This window comes from Hemicordylus capensis, chromosome 4 (genome assembly GCF_027244095.1).
Source record: "Hemicordylus capensis ecotype Gifberg chromosome 4, rHemCap1.1.pri, whole genome shotgun sequence".
Taxonomy (NCBI): domain Eukaryota; kingdom Metazoa; phylum Chordata; class Lepidosauria; order Squamata; family Cordylidae; genus Hemicordylus; species Hemicordylus capensis.
This window is the reverse complement of record NC_069660.1, coordinates 253,341,504-253,354,543: the sequence shown is the minus strand read 5'-3', so window position 1 is coordinate 253,354,543 and position 13,040 is coordinate 253,341,504. Positions and strand designations below refer to the sequence as shown.

General features: G+C 41.0%; 1 protein-coding gene and 1 long non-coding RNA gene across 7 annotated transcripts in view; one reads left to right on the top strand and one right to left on the bottom strand.

Moving 5' to 3' along the window:
• Positions 1–13,040, top strand: part of NOL4 (nucleolar protein 4) — a 260,409-nt gene that overhangs the window by 181,361 nt on the left and 66,008 nt on the right. The gene's annotated exons all lie outside the window — the stretch shown is intronic.
• The window catches only part of LOC128324066 (uncharacterized), a 105,267-nt gene continuing 97,992 nt past the window's right edge, over positions 5,766–13,040 (bottom strand). The window contains exon 3 of the long non-coding RNA XR_008306615.1: positions 5,766–5,969. This is a non-coding gene — a long non-coding RNA (uncharacterized LOC128324066). The remainder of the gene's footprint in view (positions 5,970–13,040) is intronic.

Sequence of the window (13,040 nt, the reverse complement as noted above, 5' to 3'; positions counted from 1 at the left end):
TGGGAGAAGCTCTCTGCTAACAGTGCTGTGCACTTGACTTCCAGCACAGTATCATTAGCACAGAAGCTCCTACACCTGGGCTAGGAGTGGCAGTGGACTGGTAAATGCCATGGAGGCAGCAAGTCCTCTTTCCATTTGAGTGTGCAGCTTGCTGTACCGACAGCATCAACACTAAATCTGTATATTTCATTCTCTAAGGCATACCCGTGGCTGATCCCATGCGTGGCAGCTCTCGCGTGAGTTCGTGATCAAAAGCACCTGATTGGGCAGTGGGGATTCCATAGGCAGATAGGGAGGAGGAGCCTGTGAGAGCAGAAGCACAATGGTGATTGAGCAGTGGGGATTCCATATGCATATAGGGAGGAGGAGCCTGTGATGGTTAAGGTCAGTTGGAATGCAAATGTTACTGGTTGGAAGATGTCCTTGATTGTAGAGGAGAGGAATCTATATATATAAAAAGATAGTGGGCAGGAGTCTGCGAAGAGAGGGGTCGTGAGGGAGGAAAGAGCCCCTTCAGGAGAAGGAGGCTGCTGTTGTGTGAATTAGATGAGGAAACAAGATGAACATGATCTGTTAACTCAAGAAGGGACAAAGAGAGAGAAAAAAGAAAGAAAGAAAGAAAGAAAGAAAGAAAGAAGAAGGGAGGGGAAGACAGACAGGATAGTGAGTGGAGGAGAGAGAAAGAGAAAGAAAGGGAGTGGAATAGTGAAATAACAACAGTATCCCTTTGCTTGATAAGAAACAATTTTTCAGAATAATGATGTGGGCCTAATTAGTTTTTCTGTTACCACTTAATTCAGGACTGGATTGCCTCCTGCCACTTCTGCATCTTTTTGTTCTTCTGCTTTGGGTGGTATACAAGGCTTAAGCTGGGCTAGATGTATCTTTGGTTCACTCCAACAACAGAATACTAATAGAATATTCACCCTTCAAATAATTTACCATCACAGCACAAGCAATTGCATATGGAAGGGAGTCTTTCTTTAGGTGTGTAAGATAAAGTAGGTGCTTGAAAGAATTCTGGAAGACATGGGCAACTAGCAGAGAGATAAAAAGTAAATTTGAAACTTTTGGCCTGGAAACCAATTCTATTTCTGTACATTTAATTCACATTTTTGTTTAATTAAAACACTTTTTATGTACTGGGTCTCAAAGCTGCTTTTGTTAGGCAAGTCTTATTGGGTGTCATCTTGAATTTAGAGTTGTGTCTGCACCGCAGCTGTGTCTGCAGCTTTTTATGTTATCTCAGCAGTTGAGATGGTTTAGACCATCTATATTTTAGTTCTCCATTCTTATCTCACAGCTGGATATTTGGAGTGATGCAGTTCTAGTTTTGGAACAGTGGCTCTCACATGGCAGTGAACAAAAAATGGATAGCAGTGGATTAACAAATTGCTAGAAACCAATACGGATACTTCTAAGCACTGTGGTGCTCTTTCACAATGTATTGAGAAGAAACTACTGCTAAGAATACAGCTTCTCAAAGAGTGCAAGGTCAAAATCCAGTAGTTAAGTTCAGGAGCGTAGCAAGGTTGGAGTGGGCCCAGAGACAAGATTTTAAAATGCCCCCGCCCCACTGAAGCTCAGCTCATGACGTAAAGAAATCTTAAATTGGGCTGAATAGTGTTAACAAAAAGCATAGTAAAATTGTGTGTGTGTGTGTGTGTGTTTGTGTCTCCTATGTGCCACAATAGAACATCATCCTAAATTATTTTTTAAAAGGTTTTGTAAATTGTGTTTGATGCAAGTCATTTAATGGTACCAGAGAAAGACATGCTGTTCTGGTAGCTCCAGGTCTTAACACTCACGTCAATTTTGGAGGATGAATACAACTGAAGGAAGCCCGGGTGGGTGCGTAGCTGGAGGAGTCAGTCATGTGACTTGCCTCTGGGGGTGGCCAAGGCAGTGGGCCCCCAGACAACTGTCTCCCCTTGCCCGATTATAGTTACACCCCTGGCTTAAGTTCACAAGATAACAGAGAAGGAAGCAAGTGAGGTGGGGCAGGGAACAGGAATCACATTCTGTTGAAAGGAAACAAAAAGTCCTATAGAGGAAGGTAAAGGCTGAAAGGATCCAAAGTGCAAATAACGTGACAATATCTAGTTGCAAAGGGAGAATGGTGGATGTGGATCATAATAAATATTATGGAGATAATAATAAATAGTATAATTTGCTGCAGCTCCTCAAAGCATGTATTTTCAATCAAGTTAGCCTGTGAAGAGGTTGAACTGGTCATTTGAATACAGGATTCTTATAGCTATAACAAATAGAAATAGATTTTTCCTAACAGTCAAACTAGTTTTGCAGCTACAGATGATAAAATACAGTCAGAATAATTACCAGAAATAACATCAAGAGCAGTTCCCTCCTGGTTGCTAAGATACTTGTACTGTGTAGCTGAAAGGATGAGGTTTGACCAACAGTTGATATGAAGACAAAGCGGGCATTACTCCCATGGAAGGAATCATGCTGCATAACAAATATCTAAGAAAAAGGGCCATTTCATACAAGCATGAGCTGCCTTTTCTCCGCCATAGTTCACACATTATGTTTCTTCAGGCAACTCTGTACATTGGAAGGGATCACATGACAAGCAGCAGCCAGCTTGCATGCATCAAGCCATAACCCACATTCACACTGTTTTCAAGGTAAGAGCTGGTTGGGTGCTGCTTAACAGTTTGCAATCACTTCTGCCCTTCATTTTGCTTTTTGCATACCTTTGAATCCAATCTGGTTTATTAATGCTCAATAGTAGTCGTACGTGGTATTGTTTCTGTTCATATTTGTGATAGTTTTCCTTTGTTTATATGCAATCTCAAGTGATACACTTGCAGTTTTTTAATTTATTACAAAATGCCTATGCAAACACTTTTAAAAAAAAGAAAGAAAGAAAAAGGCAGTAATGGAGAGTACTATGCAAGAGATGATGCCTTTGCTCCCCTGCTTTGTATTCAAGAGTTCTTTAGGCTCTATCTCTTGGGGAACATCAGGTTTCCTAAGGGAGAAAGTTTAATAACCCAGAGGGAAGGTTTAATAACCTTTATCGCAATAAAGGAATGCTGAGTTGTAAATCAGCCAGTTAAAGGCGGCACCAAAGTCATCCTAAAATCTGGAAGAATAGCATCTCTATACCAAAGGGAGTTGAAGGCTCAACTCTGCTTCAAAAGTAACTACTTCTTTTTTTAAACTGATAATGATGCTAATAAAGGAAAAAACTATTCCTCTGTTAAATGCTACCATTATAAACTCTTAGGGCAGCAAGCAGAAATTGTATAGTGCCCTTGTACAAGTTATGTGCACAGTTAGGAATATGAAACAGTTTGCTGTGTGCGAAACGTTCTTTGAATGTAGCTTAACTGTTCTTGTGCATGAGCTACATTAGCTGCATGCACAAGGAAAGTGGTTGACCTCCACGCAGAAGATACTCGGGGTTATGCCTTTGTATGGATCAATCTCACTTTCAGTCCCATTTAAAGAGGTCCAAGCATTATATTTATTTTGGGGAAATTTTCCTTATTATTTTGTAGGAAAATGAACCTGTCACATACTCACCTAGTGTTTCTTAGACTTTCCCCTGGAAACTAATTTCTTTCTTTATTTTAAAATCTAAATATATTGGCTAACATTTGTGTAGTGTTTGGGCTCCATCCATAAAACTGCATCCCAGGGCTGCTCTGGATGTTTAAGGTAACCCTGATGCAGTTCAGATGCAGTGGCTGCAGAAGCATGTTTCTGCAGGTTTCAGGTCTGTAGCTAGCCTAAAGGTTTGGGGTGGGGATGTACAAAAAGAAGAAGGGTCAGCTTAGCTGCTCCCCATCAGTCCTAAGTGCGAGCAACATTCAGTTATTTAAAAATATTTGTTGACAAAAATCGGGGGGGTGTGTGTCAAAGAAAATATATATGTGGGGGTAGGCCCAACCATATATGTATATGTATACACACACATTATATATGTGTGTGTGTGTACACACACACACACACACACACACACACACACACACACACACACACAGAGTTAATGTATATGCAAACACATCATAATTAAAAGAGTAGCAAAACAAAAATGCAATATATGCCCTCTGTGATATATCTGAGAGATCAAATTGACACTTTAAGAACATAAGAACAGCCCAAGATCAGGCCCAAGGCCTATCTAGTCCGGCATCCTGTTTCACACAGGATCAGCCCACCAGATGCCTCTGGGAAGTCCACAGACAAGAGCTGAGGGTATGCCCTCTCTCCTGCTGTTACTTTCCTACAACTGATCTTTAGAAGCATCTTGCCTCTGAGGCTATTGGGTGCCTAGAGCCCTCAGACTAGTAACCATTGATAGACCTGTCCTCTGTTAATTTATCTAAGCCCTTCTTAAAGCCATCCAGGCTATTGGCTGTCATCACATCTTGTGAAAGAGAATTCCATAGGTTAATTATGCATTGTGTGAAAAAGTACTTTCTTTTGCCAGTCCTAAATTTCTTGGCAATCAGTTTCATAAGATGAACCCTGGTTCTAGTGTTATGAGGAAGTGAGAAAACTTTCTATTAACTTTCTCCACACCATGTATGATTTTATAGACCTCTATCGTGTCTCTCCTCAGTTGTCTGTTTTCTAAACGAAAAAGCCCCAGGTGTTGTAGCCTTGCCTCATAAGGAAGGTGCTCTAGGCCCTCTTGGTTGCCCTCTTCTGTACCTCCTCCAGTTCTAGAATGTCCTTTCTGAGCTATGGTGACAATAACTGTATGCATTATTCCAAATGTGGCTGCACCATATTTCATGCAGAATGGCATTATATCATTAGCAGCTTTGATTTCAATCCTCTTCCTAATACATTCCAAGCATGGAATTGGACTTTTTAACAGCAACTGCACATGACACTTTCAATGAGCTTTCAATGAGCTGACCACCATGACTGCAAGATCCTTCTCCTGGTCAGTTACCGAAAGCTCAGACCCCATAAACATATATGTGGATTTGGGGTGTTTTGCCCCAATATGCATCACTTTACTCTTGCTAACATTGAACCACATTTGCCATTTTGTCTTCCACTTTCCCAGTTTGGAGAGATCCTTTTGGAGCTCCTTTACAATCTGCTTTGGATTTCACTACCCTAAATAGTTTGGTGTCATCTGCAAATTTGGCCACCTCACTGCTTACCCCAACTTCTAGATCTTTTATGAATAATTAAAAGTCACTGGTCCCAGTACAGATCATTGGAGGACCCCACTTCTTACTTCCCTCCATTGTGAAAACTGTCAATTTATTCCTGCCCTCTGTTTCCTGTCATTCAACAAATTACCAATCCACGCATGTATTCGTCCCTTTGTCCCATGACTGCTAAGTTTCCTCAAGATTTTTTGATGAGGAACTTTGTCAAAGGCTTTTTGGAAGTCCAAGTACTGTATACTATGTCAGCCAGATCACCTTTATCCACACTTCTGTTGACATGCTCCAAGAACTCCAAAAGAGATTTGCCTTTGCAGATGTGATGCTGGTTCTCCTTCAGCTGGGCCTGTTCTTCTATATGCTTAACTATGTTATCCTTGCGAATAAAATCATTTTCAGGAGATTTCACAAATGAATCTGTTAACATAACCATTATTTTTTAGATCAATTGATGGTTGGAAGTGGTAATCAATAATGAGTAAACCCAAACAGCTATCACAAAATGGCAAGATTTTAGCCAATGGCAAGAATGTACAGAAATAAAAAATACATTAGTTTTGTATAAAATGGCTTTAGGACAAATAAGTGACCCTGGAGCCATTCTTTTCACTTCATCTTTTTAATGTAAAGGAGTTAATACAAAGAACAGAAAAGAAGAGTTACAAAGAAAAGAAGCAGAATTATTTGCTTTACTGGTGTGCATAAAGTTCAAGATGAGACTAATGGGACTTTCTCTTATTCCCTCCGATGTCAATGAGAGATTTGCTGTGGGCTTTCTTGCATTCAGGATTTGGTTTGGTCTGTGTAGAACTATGGAAGAGAAAGAATTGTTGCATTTATTAAAATTCATAAGCTTAAGCAAGGAAGGGGGAAGCAGTTGGTAAGGCATAACTGAAAAGGAATCTGCAGCTAAGATTTCAGTGCCAGCAACGATTCAAAAAATGTAATACAGGAATTAGTGGCAGCAAGGCATAGCATGGATTTTAATACTTTTGATATTAAGTAAATGCTAAGAGTCAAAATTCTACCTTTAATCGGTTGAAGGGTCTGGTGAAAAATTGGAACAAGAAAGAGTGCTTGATATTTTACCAGCAACATTTCAAAAAGCTCCTGTATTCTTTAGAACCACAGAACATATGTTGTATATATGTATTCTACAGCAAGAATAGGAGGGCAGCATCTACAATGCAAGTAGAATGCACACATCCCCCTCGCCCCCACACATACATTATTTGTATCATTTTGGAGGTTTACCTCTTCTCCTCCCCACCCCCCACATTTATAAATACATTCAGAGAGAGAGAGAGAGAGAGAGAGAGAGAGATGACTTCGCTCTAGAGTTTTTGCATGCTGCTTTTTAAATAATCATCTCTGCTGTTTCTTGTTGTTACTGGATATTGAAATATGAGACATTTAAGGCCAGTGACTTACTCACACTCGCACTGAGGATATTCCTCCAGAGTAGAGGGTCAGGCATGGGCACCACATTAATAGCAAAATATGTGACTCAGTGCTCTAGACTTGGGTTCATAGACCATGTACACCATGGAGGATCATTCCAACCATTTAAAAGGGGGGAATAATTTTATTAATCGGGCATGTGTGCATAAGAGCCTAACACATTTGAGTGCACTACCACATAGAGAAGTGCCTCAGCTAAGTGAGAGTGAGACCCAACACTGGAATTAAAAGGCGAAAAGAGTTTGGAGTGGTTAATGTACTGGCACTAGTGCAAACATTACTGCAGTCAGTAGTGCAACTATCTTTTTATGTGAATGATCTACTTTGTGAACTATGTAACATTGGGAGTGGCAGTAATGTTATAGCAGCTTTTCTAATCATGGAAGCAGAGCCACAGTCTTGCATGATCCCACTTCTTCACATTACATTGCTCATAACCAATGCACATAAGCAGTTATTTGTGTAAAACAGATGCAGTAAAAGCCAGCTGCTTTTGAAATTTTTTTGCAGCTGCTTAGTGCCTACTGCTTTTTATGATTGTGCTCTGTCATTTTATAATTCTTTTATTATTTTGTATTGTGTTTGCATTATTTGATTTTGTTTTGCAAGTCTCATTTATTGAGGTTGTTCTCACAACCAGCCCTACCCGGGTAGAGCTGTGCTAGCCTGGCTAGGGCTGGTCGTGAGAACCACCGGGCAGAGGCGTATCTAGGGAAAATAGTGCCTAGGGCAAGCAGTGAAATTGCGCCCCCTGTCCAAACATCTGACACCCATCTTTCAGTTAGCTTTACCATAATACCACAAGTCAAGCTCATTAATCTTTTAATATTTCAAAAATTATTTAGCAGTGGACATAGCCAGACCAAAAAATGCTGGAAAACTACAAATTTCAGTATGCTGGGGCTCATGAAATACCCAAATACTTTGTGGAGGTGTACTTGGAAAACTAAACAGAAGTGCTTGTCTAATTCTTTACTATGCATTGTAGCATCATCACAACATAAGTTTTAAAAATCAATGGAGAATTTGACTTTTCCCAGATACTCTGAAAATAATTAAAGGATATGCAGAGTAAACTGTGTCACTGCTTGGAATATATTCTACTATTTCAGAAAGACAGTTAAAATGAGAGAAAGAGAGCAAGAAACTCCCAGTGGGCCTTAATACTAAGGATTTCACACTGATTCAAAGACAAACTCACCATTAATAGCCATATTACTAAGACATCATATTTAACTCACTTATCACAAGAAGCAAAGTAAGATCAAATGAATACAATCCTATCTCATAAGCTTCAGCTCAGTATTCACAAGCCCTGATTCTCTGTACATAGTGCCAAACGAAATATGTGTACAGTGACTTATATTCTATTTTTTTTTTAAAGAATTACCTGTAGCCCCTTCGAGGGGCTTCCTAAGGGCCGTGGGGGGTGGTCTGCAAAGGTTCCCCATCCCCCCGCTGACCTCTAGGACCTCACAGAGACCATTTGAGCATGTGTGGTGGCCATGCCACCACACATGCTCAAATGGCCTTTGCGAGGCCTGGCCTTGGGCCTTATAGAGGCTATCTGCGCATGCGCAGTGGCCATTTTGTTTTCGGCAGCCATTTTTATTTATTTTTTAAATTTTTAAAAAATGGTGCCCCCTCTTCAAGTAGAGCCCGGGGCACGTGCCCTGCCTGCCCTACCCTAGATACGCCCCTGCCACTGGGTAACCTGGGTTTTTAATCCAGGCTAAAAGGAAGGTAAGAGGACGTGCATGTGCTTCCTACCTTACCATCTGGTTGTGTGGGTGAGTGGGCTGCTGACAGCTCCTTTCAGGTTGCTGGCAACCATTTTGTCCATAGAGGCAGGGGGAAGGAGCATCCCAGCAGCCAGGAGGTATCCCAATGCACGGCACACCTTGTGCAGTGTATTGTGGGGTATCTGGTGGCCCGGCTGCCTTTCTCCCACCTCCTGCTCACCATGCTGGTTGCCAATGTGTTGCTCATATGGGTGCACAGTGGGGTGGAGCCCAAGAGTGATGAGGATTGTGTGGGAGAAGGTAGGTAGGATCCTGCCTTCTCCCCATCCTACCCCAGCCCAGCGATCATCTGAACAAGCTTATTGATTTTTTCAGAAAAGCAGGATATGATGATGGTGGTGGTGGTGGTGGTGGTGATGATGATGACTGACATCCAGAGCAACAAAGCACATGGAGAGCATTGGATTGGAGGAAAGCAGTTGCACTAGCTAGTTGTGCTTGCACTACCATGGCATGCTTCATTTGCTTTAATGGATGCTTTCGTACAAGATCCCTATAGCACAATTCTCCTTTTTGTAGTACAGCTAAGTTAACTTCTTGCTCTAGTGCAAATGTGCTTATTCCGCAAATTTAGTGTTGCTCTGGATGGCCAAACCGTGGGTCCCTGAACTGGTTCAGTTGAACCCACCAGATGGGCCAGTTGGGTCAATGAACTAGCTTAAACCAATTCGAAGTGGTTCATGATCAAACCAATCAAACTGGCCTGGTTCGCAGTGGACTGGTTTGCGATTGAACCAGTTCTGCATATCCCTAGACAGCTCATCTGGAAAGATATCGTGATTGATGGTATCAAAAGCCACCAAGAAGCAAATATTTAGGAAATAAATAGTTGGAGGGGAAAGAATTAACTAGCCCGCTCACTTTCCCTCTCCTCATATTTCCAGACTCCCAAGGCTGCTTTTGGTCTAGAAAAACATTAGGGGAAAGATAGACAAGACTGCTTACCATGTCTATTTTGGGCCTGAGAGCGATTATCCCACAGAAGTGTGAGTATTAGGTGTAGACAAAATGCACCTAGCTTTGAATGGCTGCTCAGCTATGAAACAAATTGTGTAACAATGGAAAAGTCACTGGCTAACATTCTGACTAACAAAGTGCACATGTAAGGAGGCTCTGGGCGGATGCCCTCACACAAATCCTCCAGTCCTGTGTGCACACTCATGTGCCACAGGGCTAATACTACTGCTCATGCTCCAGAAGCCCTCTGTAAGATCTAAAACATGTTGCTGATCCATATATTGTGTTCCCAATCTTACAGAGTGCTACTGGTATACAGGAAGCATTCAGCAGTGCTAGCCCTGTGGTAGAACAGTGTGCATGTAGGACTGGGGGAGCTGCATGTGGGCTCCCAGCACATACTCACAGAGCCTTCTTACATGTGCACTTCATTAGCCAGGATGCCAGCCACTGTCCCAACATAATTTGCCATGCCAGCATAAGGGCAAGGCACATGCATTTAGAAAATATCCCCTACTCTCTGGCTGCATTCACATGTAACATGAAACTTGAGTTGAAGGGGCCTCCTGTTGAAATTTGTGTATGTCCAAATGTGTGTAACCGCAGTTCAGAATGAAAATTCTAAAAACTGTGTCTACCCACAGTTTTCCTCCCCAGACTCCAATTTGCAATTTATTTTATTTTATTTCATTTTATTTATTTATTTAACATATTTTTATACCGCCAAAACTTACGTCTCTGGGCGGTTTACAACAAAACCAAAAAAGTTAAAACATTAGTTAAAACAAATAAATGACAAATTAAAACATTGGTTAAAATAAATGACAACAAAAAGTTAAAACATTATAAGAATGTTTTCATTCCAGTTTGTCGTGAGTTTCGCCAACTCTAACTCTGGTTTTGCGGTGCCAGCATTTTGCGGTGCCAGCATCCAAATGTGGCACGGCAGTCCCAATCTGCGGCAACTGGAGTTGACTAAGGAAGCTCCTCCCTTGCTCTGGCTGCACTTGGCTTCTGGGTCTGACCTTCTGACCTGCAGTTTGCCTCCTGTCTGTTACATGCGAACGCGGACAGGAGGGGGGAGGGTGAGCGGAACTGCGGGTCCATTGGACCCGTGGTTCTGCATTATGTGTGAATGTGGCCACTGGATGGCTCCATTTTATTTATTTATTCATTTAAAATATTTATACCCCGCTCCTACAGTACCCTACTGCTCACAACAATTTTGCTGTTGTAAAGATCAGTTCATTGTCACACACTTTGCTATTAAGGGAAACCTGGCAATTACAGCTACACACTCCCCAGACATAGTGAATGAGAAAGTATGGGAAAATAGGATTTTCTTGAGTGTTGCATACTGAGAGGGTTCAGGAAAATAAAAATGGTGCAAATATGGACTGAATTCATGGCATAGACTCAAATTTTCTACCATTGTCTGTTCAATATGTACTGTTAAATATGTAATCAAATGGCAGTTATCTTTTATCACACATGGGGTTGTTTTTTTAGTAGTTTGGACATATTAGATTCATCAATGTGAATTTTTAAAAATTGTGTGTGATTAAAATTCTAGTTGCTCCAAATATCACATAAGTGAACATGCAACTTGGATTGGCCTTGCTGGAAGCACACTCAATTGCAGTCAAATTCCTTTCCATCAGTTAACCTCCTAGAGATTTGTTAAATAAATCTATCTGTTAGGCAAGAAGAGTCATTTTGCAACAAAAAAAAAATACCCTATCAAATCAGTTTCATGAAAGAGTTATTTCATGCCTTGAACAGATTTTATATAACCATCATTTTAGCTTTTCTGGCCTTCGATCAAGTTGTGAAGTGAAATTATATTAAATAAATATGGAAAGATTATGCCTCAGCCTTGTATTATATTGTGCTTTGCATAGTAATGGGAAGGCAAAAAAAATCACATTAGCGCACATTTCTAGAAAAACAGAAGACATTTTCAGAGCATTTATAGAAAAATACTCTGAGAAATACATTTTCAGAGTATTTCTAGAAAAATAGGTCACATTTTCAGAGTATTGTGGTTTAGATTAATATGCTAGTTTCATTTTTGCACTCATACTTTTTCAGATATTCTTCAGCTGAAGAAAAGTATGTACTAGACCTTATAAGCAAATTATTTGGCTTAAAAACTTATTTTTTGAAGGTGGTTCCCCCCCCCTTTTTTGTTTGTTTTGTAAATTTTGACAGTAGTGTCATCCTGAAATACTATTAAAAAAAAATTAACTAATGATTTCGTGTTCACATAGGATCATATTGTTGTAATTGGCCAAAGGACCATCTGCTTTAAATCTCCCTACCACTGTAAGACAATACAATCAACTCAAGAGAGGCCATGTTTTGCTTTGTAGTTCACAGGGAAGAATCAGCAGTGAGCAGAGGTATTGCAAAAAGCACGTGAAGAACTAATAGTTGCAGATAAGAAAAAACTACATGGAAAAATAAAAGTAGAACCACACCAAGATTATTACCCAATTTGTTTTTGTAAATAAATAAATAAATCTTGATTTTAAATCAAAAGTTCTTTCTCTAGTTGTGAACTGTGACAGACCTTGGTGCTTTAGAAAAACATTACCATAATTTTAAAAAGGATGGGGCTATTTTTTATTAAAACATTTATATCTTGCCCTTCCATCTCCAACTGAAACTTTCAGCCCAGTTATTGAAGGACACATTTTTCTGGTAGAGTTTTTCCTGGTTTTGTTTTGTTTTGTTATAGAACATAGGAACATAGGAAGCTGTCATATACTAAGTCAGACCATAGGTCCATCTAGCTCAGTATTGTCTACACAGACTGGCAGCGGCTTCTCCAAGGCTGCAGGCAGGAATCTCTCTCAGCCCTATCTTAGTGATGCCAGAGAAGGAACTTGGAACCTTCTGCTCTTCCCAGAGCAGCTCCTAAGGGGAATATCTTACAGTGCTCACACATCAAGTCTCCCATTCAAATGCAACAAGGGCAGACCCTGCTTAACTAAGGGGACAAATCATGCTTGCTACCACAAGACCAGCTCTCCTCTTTGGTAGTTGTTTTGTGGTAGTGTTTTGATAGTGTTTTTCCAACACAAAACTGGTGTGTTGTGTGGATGGTATGCTCTGCAGCCAATTGGTACTTTGGGGGCTTTACTAAATGCAAGACATAAACACATTCTATTAACTTGGCACTGCACTGCCCTCCATCTCACAGCAGTATCATCACTTCTTCCCCACTCCAGTGGGTGTTCCTACCATCATCAGTCCCAGAAGTTCCACTTACTATGGTTTCTCCACCCCAACCAGCTTTTTCCCATGACGTCTCCCTTGTCACACCCTCCTGGTGGTGTGCAGAGCATGTTGCTCATGACTTTCTGTGTTCCCTAGCCACTTTGGCTCTTCCCCTGGTGGCATGCACCCCCTCTTTTCACCCTATTCAGCAGCAATGTACCAAGTGCCACCACTACCACCACTTTTCAAAAGGCAGAGGGGAAAGGGGAGGAAGGAATTATGGAGTAAAGTGATAGGTTCGAACGCATTGCCAGGTGATGGAAGGAGCCAGGATGGAGACAGCCATTGGAAGTAATTCGCAGAGGCAGGATAGGTGGGAGATCCCTCCGCCGATCTGTCTCCTCCAATCCACTGCCTGAGGTGGTTACTTTACTGCACT